Source organism: Bison bison, unplaced genomic scaffold (genome assembly GCF_000754665.1).
Source record: "Bison bison bison isolate TAMUID 2011002044 unplaced genomic scaffold, Bison_UMD1.0 scf7180017864512, whole genome shotgun sequence".
Classification (NCBI taxonomy): Eukaryota; Metazoa; Chordata; class Mammalia; order Artiodactyla; family Bovidae; genus Bison; species Bison bison.
This window is the reverse complement of record NW_011495066.1, coordinates 1,465,738-1,478,968: the sequence shown is the minus strand read 5'-3', so window position 1 is coordinate 1,478,968 and position 13,231 is coordinate 1,465,738.

Here is a 13,231-nt window from a genome sequence, read left to right as displayed (position 1 = left end):
TTAAAAAATTAAAAAATTTTACATTAAAATTAAAAAAATTTACATTAAAAATTAAACTTTTTACACTTAAAAAATTAAAAAATTTTACATTAAAATTAAAAATTAACATTAAAAATTAAACATATTTACATATAAAATAAAAAATTTTACATATAAAAATAAAAATTTACATTAAAATTAATTTTTACATTAAAATTTTTAATTTAAAGGAAAAAAATAAAAGACAGCTGAAGAACATTTCACACACCACCAGCTATCAATTCAGAGCTCAAGCAAATGACAGTCAGTTATCTATGAATGAGACAGTCTATCTTCCCCGTATTAGAAGAAACTCAGTCTGTTGCCATCCCATGCTGTTGATGTTTTTATGCTGTCGTTCCCCATGTCTACACTGCCCCTTCCCTGCGTCTACGCTATTCCTGACTGCATATGCCTTTGGATACGTTTAGTCTTGTTTCCTGAGAAAGCTCTGGAAGAGTACACACAGGCAGGGTGGTGATAGACTTATGCGTGAAGGAAACCAGTCTTTCAGCCTCTCTTTGCCTCCCTCCCTCCCTCCCCAGGTTCAAATTCTAGGGAAGCTGCTAAAAGAGGCTGCAAATCTCTGATTTGTAAAAGTGTCTGAATTTTACAAATCAGAGACTGTTTTCTCTTAAAACTTACACAGATGCTGTTACAACAGCAACATCAGACTTCTGAAGAGACAAACGCCACTTGCAGTCTTTCCACCCTAACACTTCCTTTAATTTACGGGAAAAAAAAAAAAATGGTACAGAGATTCTTCTTTACAAAGTACAGAGACACAGACAGAGAAGACAAACACGTGGAGATCAAGGCAGGGAGGTGGGTGGGATTAACTGGGAGACTGGGACTGATATACACCCACTACTGATACTGCCTATGAAATAGACAGCTAATGACAATTTGCTGTATAGCCTCTAGGGAATGTGCTGTGGTGACCTAAATGCATAGGAAAATCAAAAGAGGGATATATGTATGCATATAGCTCATTCACTTCGTTCTACAGCAGAAATCAACCCAACGCCGTAAAGTACCTGCACTCAAGAATTTAAAATAAAAAAAAATTTGTTTGAAGCCCCCATCTTATCCTTATCCATATATTATAGATATATCATTGTTTAAATGGATCAATAACAGTGTAACATGTAGTACAACCCAATCCTTTATTTTTAAGGAATTCTTCGCCCTTGATTTGGCCTCTTGCAGAACTGGAATTTTACTCAAAATTTTTTTGAAAGAGCCACCAAATCCAGTAATACTCATGGAATATTCCCTCAAAAGATTCCTTAATTCAAACATCAGGAAATGCAGACTTCTGTATCCTTTTAAAGAAAGAAACAGCTTTAAGATTTCAGAAATCATTTCGGCATTCATATAGGAGTCCTGAGAAATGCTTCAGGGATTGACCAAACCCTATTTTTAAAAAGTGCTCCTATGTCACATACGAGAGTGGGCAATTTTTCAGGATATACTCCATCATGTTGAGAGTTCAGGATGCCCACCTTTGTAGAAATCCAAGGTGGCCATGGGCACAGAATGAGTGAATGACAAGTAGGTGACGGGTCTCCTGGGCTACAAATAAGAGGGTCAACCTCAGCCAAGAGTTGAGTAGGTACTTCAGGCTGCTCTTCTATGCTGACCTCCAAGTTGCCTCTCCTTTCATGGGTCAATCCCCCACCCTCATCATACAGATTATTCAACCTTGTTCACACTCCTTATTTCAGGGTCCCACTGAATAGCCAAAACTAAATGACTGTTATCAAGTCAAGTGTTCACATTTTTGAGTCCAGAGTCAAAGTGCTGTTGAACTTCACGAACCATGTCCAACACAAGGCCAAGAAGAAGATATTACCATTTATCAAAGGTTTATTGAAGAAAAGTATGCCAATACTCAAAAGACATTATGAGCATCTTTGAAAATAATTTAATTCTCTGGTGTTTAGAACAAGATTCCCTTCCTGCTGCTGCTGCTGCTAAGTTGCTTCAGTCCTGGCCGACTGTGTGCGACCCCATAGATGGCAGCCCACCAGGCTCCCCTGTCCCTGGGATACTCCAGGCAAGAACACTGGAGTGGGTTGCCATTTCCTTCTCCAGTGCATGGAAGTGAAAGTGAAGTCGCTCAGTCGTGTCCGACTCTCAGCAACCCCATGGACTGCAGCCCACCAGGCTCCTTCATCCATGGGATTTTCCAGGCAAGAGTACTGGAGTGGGGTGCCATTGCCTTCTCCATTCCCTTCATATAAATTATCAATTACAAGAAAGGGCCTCCTCCATACATGTGTATGTATGGCTGAATCCCTTTGCTGCCCACTTCCAATATAAAATTAAAAGTTTTTAAAAGGGCGGGGGGGGGGCTCCTCTAATTTTTTTTTTATGTCAAAAACAGTGTAAAGTCTTTGTTTATTCCCTGAAGATTGTTTTATCTGAAGATTCATTTACATTTTAAGAGAATATAACTGGGTCAGTTTTAGGGGAATTATTTGCAGTTTCAAAAGGGACTAATGACCTGAGAAGCTTGCTTTCCCCCCCCTGCTTTCAAAGGCCTTCTGGTTGACTGCTTTGCAGAGGTATTTGACTGCACTTTAATACTTATGCAGGGCTTCCCTGTTGGCTCAAGTGGTAAAGAATCTGCCTGCAATGCAGGAGACCCAGGTTGGATCCCTGGGTCAGGAAGATCCCCTGGAGGAGGAAATGGCTATCCATTCCAGTATTCTTGCCTGGAAAAATTCCATGGACAGAGGTGCCTGGTAGGCTACAGTCCATGGGGTCACAAAGAGTTGGACTCGACTGAGCGACTTACACACTAATACTTAAAGCAACTAATTATCAAAGTCACTCATCTTGGATTTATGATAAACATGAAACATTTACAAAGATAAGATCTTAAGTAAAAACTGCTTATCCTAGGGCCTTTACCAAAATCACCATAAAAGGCTTCCCGATAGCTCAGATGGTAAAGGATGGGCCTGCAATGCAGGAGACCAGGCTTCCATCCCTGGGTCGGGAAGATCCCCTGGAGGGAAGGAAATGGCAACCCACTACAGTATTCTTTCCTGGCGAATCCCATGGCCAGAGGAGCCTGGTGGACTATAGTCCATGGGAATCTCAAAGAGTTGGACATGACTGAGCGACTTACGCAGACAGAAGGTTCATTCAAGGGAATTTTGTCTATGGATTGTCTTTGTCCAACTCCAGCACTGGAATGATCCATAAAATGGACCCATGGAGCTAACAGGTGTGAGAAAAGACAACAGTAAATTACCGGAGACCATGAGTCCAAACTCTGCAGAGAGCTAGGCTTCAGTTCTGTTAGCTGAGGCTGAAATGTATGTAGTCATTAAACAAAGAAAAAACATCTATTGACCAATCTGGGTTCAAGAAGGGAGTTAGAATAGTAAGCTATTAAAAACAGAACGAAACCAAGTGCGTGCGCAAAGAAAGAGGACAAGGATCGTGAAATCACAATCCTTTTGGCAAGCACCCAAAGCTTCATACAGACAGGTGGCCGTCCAGCCTGCAGCGTGTTAAATCCCCGCCATGCCAGCCCGTCGAGGTCACTCCAGCCAGAATCTCTGGGCTAAGAGTCCGCATTGGAGCTCGTCATCCAGGCCTCAGAGGTTACCTCCTCTAACTGTGGTCCCCAGGTCAGCAGCATCAACATCACCACGGTACCAAAGGGGAATGCAAAGGCTGATCCTGAACCCAGAGAGCAACAGATGAGAGAGTCTGGGGGTAGGGGAGCGGGGGGTGGGGATACTACAGGGATCAGTGTTTCACAAGCCCCAGATACACACTTAAGATCTAGAACCACGGGCAGAGCTCCTCTCGTGACCATTTTGCACATGAGGACTTGAACGGAAGAGCTGATCGTCAAAGCTCTGCAAACTGGGAAGGGGTGTGGGCGAGACAAGAACCCTGTGCCACCAGGTGAGTCGGGAAGAATTTTAAAACTTTTTAACTCTCTCTGCTGATACGCAAAGTCCTGCTTTCAGTAATGTATTGATGGCTTTCGGTCATTCTCTTTAAGACCTGTGATAAACAGAACAACACAGAGTAGGTAATAAGAACGAATTACAGGGCTACGCAGGGTGTATTTTATATCAGAACGCAGCTGTTTCAGTGTCATAGGTTTGCTTCCTAATTACTTACTCTAATGCTCCATTTGTCTTCATAATGCGTGCACTTACCGCGTATGTGTAGCCGTGCCTCAAATAAAAATGGATTCACCATTCAGTTTATGTCCATTTTGTTTGAAGCTCTTTCTCCTAACTGCAACCCAGATGAGATGCAAATGATTACATTAAATTTGAGAGGTGAGCCAGGGAGCATTTAAGTGTCCATTCGAGATGGTATTTTGTTACGAGCATACTAAATAAGATTAACATCGTCTGGGATCTTAAGAGTACACACTGGACTGATTAACTCCTTAGTGCAAAAGAACTATCAATACTGATATCAATACTGATCCTTCCGTGGCTTTTACTTGTGCTGTTTGATTCTTTATTTTATTAATGGGCTTCCCGGGTGGCTCAGCTGGTAAAGAATCCGCCTGCAATGCAGGAAACCTGGGTTCGATCCCCAGGTTGGGAAGATTCCCCTGGAGAAGGGAACGGCTATCCACTCCAGTGTTCCGGCCTGGAGAATTCCATGGACTGTATACCCCATGGGGTCACAAAGTGTTAGGGATTATATTTTATTTTATCAGTATTTTATTTTATTAATATAAAGAACATCTTGTGGTTTTAACCATGTTATTACCTAGGCTAAAGTCAAGATGCAGCAAGAAAACAATAGGAGGAAACCCAGAAACACTTTTCACACCCATAAGCAGGATAAACAGAAAGAAAACAAAATTAAAAGCGAACAAAATTACTAGTGCTGAAAAACAGAAAATGTGAAAGCACCTTCCACACACTTCATGAAATGGCAAAAAAGGACAGAGATGCTCCTACTGAACCGAACTGTCAAAAGTGAAAGGGAAAGTCGTTCAGTTGTGTCTGACTCTATGCAACCCCGTGGACGACACGGGGAGAATCCATGGGATTCTCTAGGCCAGAATGCTGGAGTGGGTAGCCTTTCCCTCCTCCAGGGGATCTTCCCAGCCCAGGGATTAACCCCAGGTCTCCCGCATTGCAGGTGGATTCTTTACCAGCTGAGCCACCAGGCATCTTCTCTCATCTACCTTTTTCTTTCAGAAGTATGGTTTTTCCAGTGGTCATGTGTAGATGTGAGAGTTGGACTGTGAAGAAGGCTGAGCGCCGAAGAATTGGATGCTTTTGAACTGTGGTGTTGGAGAAGACTCTTCAGAGTCCCTTGGAGTGCAAGGAGATCCAGCCAGTCCATTCTGAAGGAGATCAGCCCTGGGTGCTCTTTGGAAGGAATGATGCCAAAGCTGAAACTCCAGTACTTTGTCCACCTCATGCGAAGAACTGACTCGTTGGAAAAGACTCTGATGCTGGGAGGGATTGGGGGCAGGAGGAGAGGGGACGACAGAGGATGAGATGGCTGGATGGCTTCACTGACTCGATGGACGTGAGTCTGAGTGAGCTCCAGGAGTTGGTGATGGACAGGGAGGCCTGGCATGCTGTGGTTCACGGTGTCGCGAAGAGTCAGACACGACTGAACTTCTGTTTTGCAAAAGAGCTATCTGTTAGATTTTTATATCTCAACTTTCCCTCATTATGAGGCTAACTTTTCTGCGCTCCCCAAAGAAACGAGTATGCAGTATTAGTGTCTCCCACTTGGCCATTAAATTTTCATCTGTCACCAAAGGAGAAACCCAACATTTCCTGGGCTTATTCACGCTCCAGTTTTCACAGGCACAAGGTTCCCTGGAGAAGGCGAGACCCTCCCATGAGCTCAGAGCCACAGCTATCTGCCCGGAAGGCATTTTCCCCTTCTTCTCAGTGAAGGAAGTCATCCATGGATGCTTTGATAAACGACCCCTGATAAACTACTTTCCATGGTGGTTACAACAAGCCAGGCTCTGACTTCTCATGGCTCACTGTTTTTTTCTGCACCTACCTTCTCTCCTTACACAACTGCCACGTGCAGCTTTCTGCCTCGTGGCAGAAGTGTTCAATATTTATTGATCATCCGATCAGTGCTGAGTACTCATGAGAAAGCTGAGGTCCAGATTCTGTCTCCAGATAGAGTCCAAGACACTGACTTAGATTTGAAGGTCAGAGAAAACAGCAAGTATCTGAAAAACAGTTCAGCCGCTCAGACGTGTCCAACTCTTTGCGACCGCATGGACTGTGTAGCACACCAGGCCTCCCTGTCCATCACCAACTCCCAGAGCTTGCTCAAACTCAAGTCCATGGAGTCGGTGATGCCATCCAACCATCGCATCCTCTGTCGTCCCCTTCTCCTCCCGCCTTCCATCTTGCCCAGTATCAGGGTCTTTTCCAATAAGTCATTTCTTTGCATCAGGTGGCCAAAGTTTTGGAGTTTCAGTATCAGTCCTTCCAATGAATAACCAGGATTGATTTCCTTTAGCATTGACTGGGTCGATCTCCTTGCCATCCAAGGGACTCTCTGTTGGAAAAACATAAGCCTGATTCAAATGCAGCATGAGCCATACTTGTACCAAAACCACATCACATCCTTGCTTTTCTGACCTTCAGGTTTATTAGCTGAGTCATGTAGCCTCGTTTGCTAAATCTGGCAACGCTAGACCTGGAACAAGAAGCAGACACAACCACTGCCTTTCCAGACTTCACTGTCTAGCTGACACGACAGGAACATAACTAGGTAATTATGAGGTTTCTTTTTTTTTAAGTGAAAGGAAGCTGAAGGAAAAAGGAGGAACTTGGTATTTGGGGTTATTTAATGGTACCCACATTCATTGTGTGCATTTCAGAAAAGGTTTTGCGCTCTCTCTTAATACTCAGGTATTAAAATAGTCAGTGCGTCGGGTATCCCCTGGTCGTCCAGTGGTTAACACTTCGCCTTCCGAGGCAGGGAGTGTGGGTTCAATCCCTGGTCAGGGAGCCAAGATCCCACATGCCTCGTGGCCAAAAAACCAAAACATAAAATAGAAGCAATACTGTCACAAATCCAGTAAAGACTTGTAAAATGGTCCACATCACAGCCTGGACAGGGGACAGGAGTTTGGGGGGAGAATGGATACGTGTATATGTATGGCTGAGTCCCTTTGCTGGTCACCTGAGATTCACACAGCATTGTGAATCAGCTATACCCCAATACAGAATGAAAAGTTTAAAAACCTTAAAAAAAATGGCCCATATCAAAAATCTTTAAAAAAAAATAGCATATATTCATACTGTCTCACATTGTCAATTACTTTCACTGTAACTAAGCAACTGATACTGAAGGTCCAACCCTTTGGCCACCTGATGCGGAGAGCCAACTCACTGGAAGTGACCCTGATGCTGGGAAAGATTGAAGGCAGGAGGAGAAGGGGACGACAGAGGATGAGATGGTTGGATGGCATCACTGACTTGATGGACGTGAGTTTGAGGAAGCTCTGGGAGTCGGTGATACACAGGGAGGCCTGAGGTGCTACAGTCCATGGGGTCGCAAAGAGTCGGGCATGACTTAGCAAGCAAACGAGAAGCAACAAAGTGAGCAGTTCCTGGGACACAGGATCGTGACAAGGAAGCCCATGGTTTTGCACAGGGCCTTGGGCAGTGTCTCAAAAGTACAGCATGTCACTTCCTGCACCCGGCCGGGGCTGCCAGCCGGGCTTGCCTCCCTGAGTTCAGGGGACTCCCCAGGGATGTATCTGTTGCAGGGGACCAATGCTGCTGTCTTTGCAAATGGACACAAAGCTGTCAGGCTCAAGGCAGCCCTTCTCCTCAGCTCCAGAGGACTTTCTGAAAGCTGATACTGAAACTACTGAAATCACCAACCCAACCCGTAAGCAGCCCGCCCCACCTCCATTGAGCTGGGGGATGGGATAATGGTGCAGATGCTGGTTCACTGGGCTAGGGCAGGGCTGGGGTTCTAGATTTCGAAGTGGCTACTGGGGAAGACAGACGCTGCCGGTCTGGGAGCCACCCTTGGAGAAGCAGGGCCCTTATCGGGGGTTTTGCTTACAAGCTTCCATGCTGCCCTTCTCACGTTTCTCCCCCCACGACACGGTATCCATCCCAGAAATCTCTTCTGCAGTGAATGACTCTGGCACGGCCAGTGCCTCTCCCTTCTTTGGGAGACTAAAGAGATTCTGCACCCTGGAGTCTCCCACCACCTTCTACAGTTGCCCAAGTTCAAGGTGCACATCAAAGCTGAAATGAGCGCAGGTGTTGGTCGCTCAGTCGTGTCCAACTCTTTGCGACCCCATGAACTGCAGCCCACCAGGCTCCTCTGTCCGTTGGGTTCTCCAGGCAAGAATACTGGAGTGGGTTGCCATTCCCTTCTCCAGGGGAGTCTTCCCGACCCAGGGACCGAACTTGGGTCTACAGCACTTCAGGCAGAGTGTTTATCATCTGAGCCACAGGGACATTGCAGGTGCAAAGAAACTACAGCCGGCATCACCCAGGGGACGCAAAAAATACATAAATAAATAAACTGTGATCTAACCGCTGTGTCTGAGCTAGTGGCAGTGAGCTACCAAGCCTGTAATCTGCCCAGGCAGGATGGACGGGGCTCCTGAGGATGAACCTTGGGGCACGCTCATGCCTTCTGCTGTGTTGGTGAACCCTCTACCACGTTCCGGGCAGAGAGTTCAGGATCTCCCTGACCTGTCTCCACACCAAGGGATGAAAGAGATGACTGAAAAGGCACGAGTAATTCAGCCAGTGTGAAAATCAGCACTGTAATTCCCCTATCACAGAGTCTGTCTGCAGGCAGAGACCCGAAATACGTGTGGAGAGGTGGCTTAATGTTTAGAATCACAGCTCTCAAATGCTTCAGTTGTCTCAGTGCCAAAGATAGTTTATTTTTATAAAAATATCTTAAATTCAGGAATGCAATCTCAATCATTTAAAAGAGTGTATTCCAATGATAGCTGTTTTTGAAAATAAAAATTAAATTCACAATGTAATCTCATGCACCCAAAAGAGTGTATTATCAAATGTGATGATCTGCCTAAGCCTGAAGTAATCTGGAGGGTGGATTGGACGGTTTTGAGAAATTTGAACATAAGCGTATTCTGTGGCTGACATAGTCTTAATTCCCTGGGGACCTTCATTGAGCCTGGATTTAAACATTACATGATTTACTACTGTGGCAAACAGCATATCAAATCGAAGTAATTATTACCAGGGAAGCCCATTCTTCATACACAGGGAAATAAAAAAGAATGAACCTTCTGCCTTCCCCAAAATTCTGCATGCATACCATGTATATACATATGTGTATGTATGCAGATATTGTATGTGTGTATATATATACATGAGTGTGGCTGTGTGTATATCGGAGACGGCGATGGCACCCCACTCTGGTACTCTTGCCTGGAAAATCCCATGGACGGAGGAGCTTGGTAGGCTGCAGTCCATGGGGTCGCTCAGAGTGGGACACGACTGAGCGACTTCACTTTCCCTTTTCACTTTCATGCATTGGAGAAGGAAATGGCAACCCACTCCAGGGTTCTTGCCTGGAGAATCCCCAGGATGGGGGAGTCTGGTGGGCTGCCGTCTATGGGGTCGCACAGAGTCGGACACGACTGAAGCGACTTAGCAGCAGCAGTGTGTGTGTGTGTGTGTGTATATATACATAAGACAAACTACTTCTCTGTTAAACAAACACAGCTTAGCTTATCCTAATTTTGAAAGGACAATTATTTGGGGAGGCTAGTTTGATAAACCCCAGGTAAACCATGAATTTCTGTGGCAGACATACAGAAAGTTTACAAAAAATATTAGTCCTCCTCTCTTGGACTGTATTGAAACAGGAACCAGCACGGAACAATTTTATGGGTGGAAGAAAAGGTAAAATGAGTTCCACTTTAACTTAAAAAAAAACAATTTGAAGACACAGGAGAAAAACCTTTTGAGCAGGTGTATCTGCTGACCTCCTGAAACATTTTAATATGTCAACGTAGAGGAACAGAAATTGAAACGGAAGTGTGGACTGGATGAGTTTGAGCAAATATGTCATTTAAGAAATTGAAGCTGGTCTCCTGACACACCTTCCTTTAACTAAACCACTGGGCTTTTCTTTCTTTGAAATAAAACGTATCAATGACAGTCTCGCTGGACTGCCCACATACGGGCTGTAAATATGCCACTAGTCTCCACCTGGAATGCTCTCCCTCAAACACCTAGCATGAGGCCACCTCGTTATCCCCCTTATATCTAGCAACAGTCTGTTTGAAAAGGGAAATTTTTATTAAAGTCATCTTTAAGAAAGTCATCTTTTCTTAAAGATCATCTTTCAAGGGTAGAAACTGTTTTTTGAAGCAATGTACTCAGTGGAATTAAAAGACTCTTGCTATGACCAATATAGCATATTAAAAAGCAGAGACATCAATTTGCCATCCAAGGTCCATCTAGTCAAAGCTGTGGTTTTCCCAGTAGTCATGCATGGATGTTAGAGTTGGACCATAAAGAAAGCTGAGTGCTGAAGAATTGATATTTTTGAACTGCGGTGTTGGAGAAGACTCTTGAGAGTCCCTTGGACTGCAAGGAGATCAAACCAATCCTTCCTAAAGGAACTCAATCCTGAATATTCACCGGAAGGACTGATGGTGAAGCTGAAACTCTAATACTTTGGCCACCTGATGTGAAGAACTGACTCATCGGAAAAGACCCTGATGCTGGGAAAGATTGAAGGCGGGAGGAGAAGGGGACAAGAGAGGATGAGATGGTTGGATGGCATCTCTGACCCAATGGATATGACTTTGAGTAAACTCCGGGAGTTGGTGAAGGACAGGGAAGCCTGGCGTGCTGCAGTCCATGGGGTGGCAAAGAGCTAGACACAACCTAGCAAGTATACGACACTCCGTGGGGAACACAGATTAATGATTTAACCATTAACGGGTGTTTGTGACACGCCAGCCAGGTTGGAAAGTGTACCCAACAACTAAACAAATGCAACAGCCAGCGGTTTTTGAAGTACAAAGCATGAATGGGATTTCTTATGTATTATAAGAGAATTTTTTTCTCTTTCCAACAGAAGCTCAAAGAGAACGGCTTCTCCTTCTGTCTGTGATTTACTTTCCTGATTATGCGTCTGCCTGAAGCATCAGCTTTGTACCTGCAAGGGGAAAACTGGGGAAAAAGCACCAACCTCATCAATCTATCTTTTGAGATAGCACATATGTGGGGGAAAAAAAAGAAGTCCATGAAGTTTCCAAAAGAGTTTTGTAGATGTGGTTGGCATAAAGCAGCATTCAGCCTCGAAGCTTCTTGTGTTGAGGTGTTCTTTTCAATACTGCCAGAGATAAGGAAGGCTGAAATACTTTTTTTTATCTGTTTAATGAGTGCTCCTTGATGGAGGAGATGCTTTTTACCAAGGGTGTCATCAGAGACATCAGAGTAGAGGCAAATATGTGAGTGAACGTTTCAATGATTCTTTTCCATCAAACAAATGCAGGAACAAAACAAGGAGTAAATACAGAAGTGGCACACAGCAGTCAGCCAGACGTCAACGTCTACTGTGTAGGATGCTCAGAGGGCACAGTGACTGGGACCAAGAAGATCTTGTTGCTGAGATGCAGAATCATCCCCACTGTGATGGCCACACTCCACCCACCCCAGACGAGCAAACACGCATGAAAAAAGGCTGAAAAATACTGCTCCACGAGAGGCGGAATGACGTCTTACAATTACAGGGACTTGGTATAAAAGGATTCTGTTCCCTGCCTCGTATTGTCACGACAGTGCTGTTGCCGAAGCTTGCTTCCCAGATCGACTAAAGGTCAACAAAAGCCTTGGTTACTCGGGGAAAAGGAAGTAATGGGAGGAGATGTCTCCGGAAGAGGTCAGGTGGGGGGCATCTCAGAGAAGATGATGTGGCTTCTTCCTTTCCGGCGACCAAGAATAATGGTGTATAGAAGACAAAGCGAAGGGCTTCCCTGGTGAGCCAGTGGTTAAGAAATCCCGCTTGCCATGCAGGGGCTGTGGATTCGAACCCTGGTCGGGGAAGATCCCACAGTGCCCAAAAGCAACTCAGCCCGCACCTCACAGCCACTGAACATGTGCTCCGGAATCCAGCAGCTGCAACTCCGGAAGACCACGTGCCCCAAGAGAAGCCACCACGATGCAACGGGAGTAGCTCCGCCGCGGGCTGCAAGCAGAGAAAAGCCTGCTCGTAGCAACCGAGACAGACATAAGGAAGGCTGAAATACAGTGAGACTGCCGTGGATATGTTTCATTTCAAAGAAAGGAAAGCCCACTGGTTTCCTTAAAGGAAGGTGGCCCAGGACATCAGCTTGAACTTCTTAAATTAGTTCCATTTCAACCTCAAAAAAATAAATAAATAAAGACACAGGAGAAAAACCTTGTCAGCAGATGTATCTGCTGTCCTCCTGAAATGCTTTAACATGTCAATGCAGAGAAATGAAAATTTCTGCTCATAGCAACCAAAATCCAGCTCAGCCCCAAATACGTTATATATAGATAGATAGATCTATATACACATTATATATTTATATATATATACATTTTACATAGATAGATAGATAGATAAAATGGAGGGAAGATTCCGCCCACTTCCCCACATCCATAACAAGCTTATGTAGGAAAGAAAAAATTAACCATATCCCAGGAAGGGAGAGAACTAAACTCTATTGTCTTTTATGGATACATCTAGATACTCTGGTGGTATCTAGACCACCTCTGTAAAAATATTCTGCTTGCTTCATGGGGAAAAACAGGATGAGAGATGCTTTCATCAAATAACTGAACTTCACACAAATTTTTAAACAATTTTAAAACAGAAAACCCCAAACCCTGTAAGCAGAAACACAGGGACGGTCAGAGAACACGGCTCCCCAGGAGAGGGTCTGAGTAATTATGTATCGCCATGAGAATGTCTTCAGATTTGGCTCACTTCTCGACTTCGAGAAGGGCGTCTACTCTTACACAATGGCAGAGACCTTGGCTGCCGGACAGAGATTTCCTTGTTTCAAGTTCCAACTCAACAGTCTTTGCTGGGTAATCTGAAGCCTATTTGAATGAGCTAAGCCTCGATTTTCTTGAGTGAGTGAGTCAAAATTGCTCAGTCAAGCCCGACTTTGTGACCCCGTGCACTGTAGCCCCACCAGGCTCCTCTGTCCATGGGATTTTCCAGGCAAGAATACTGG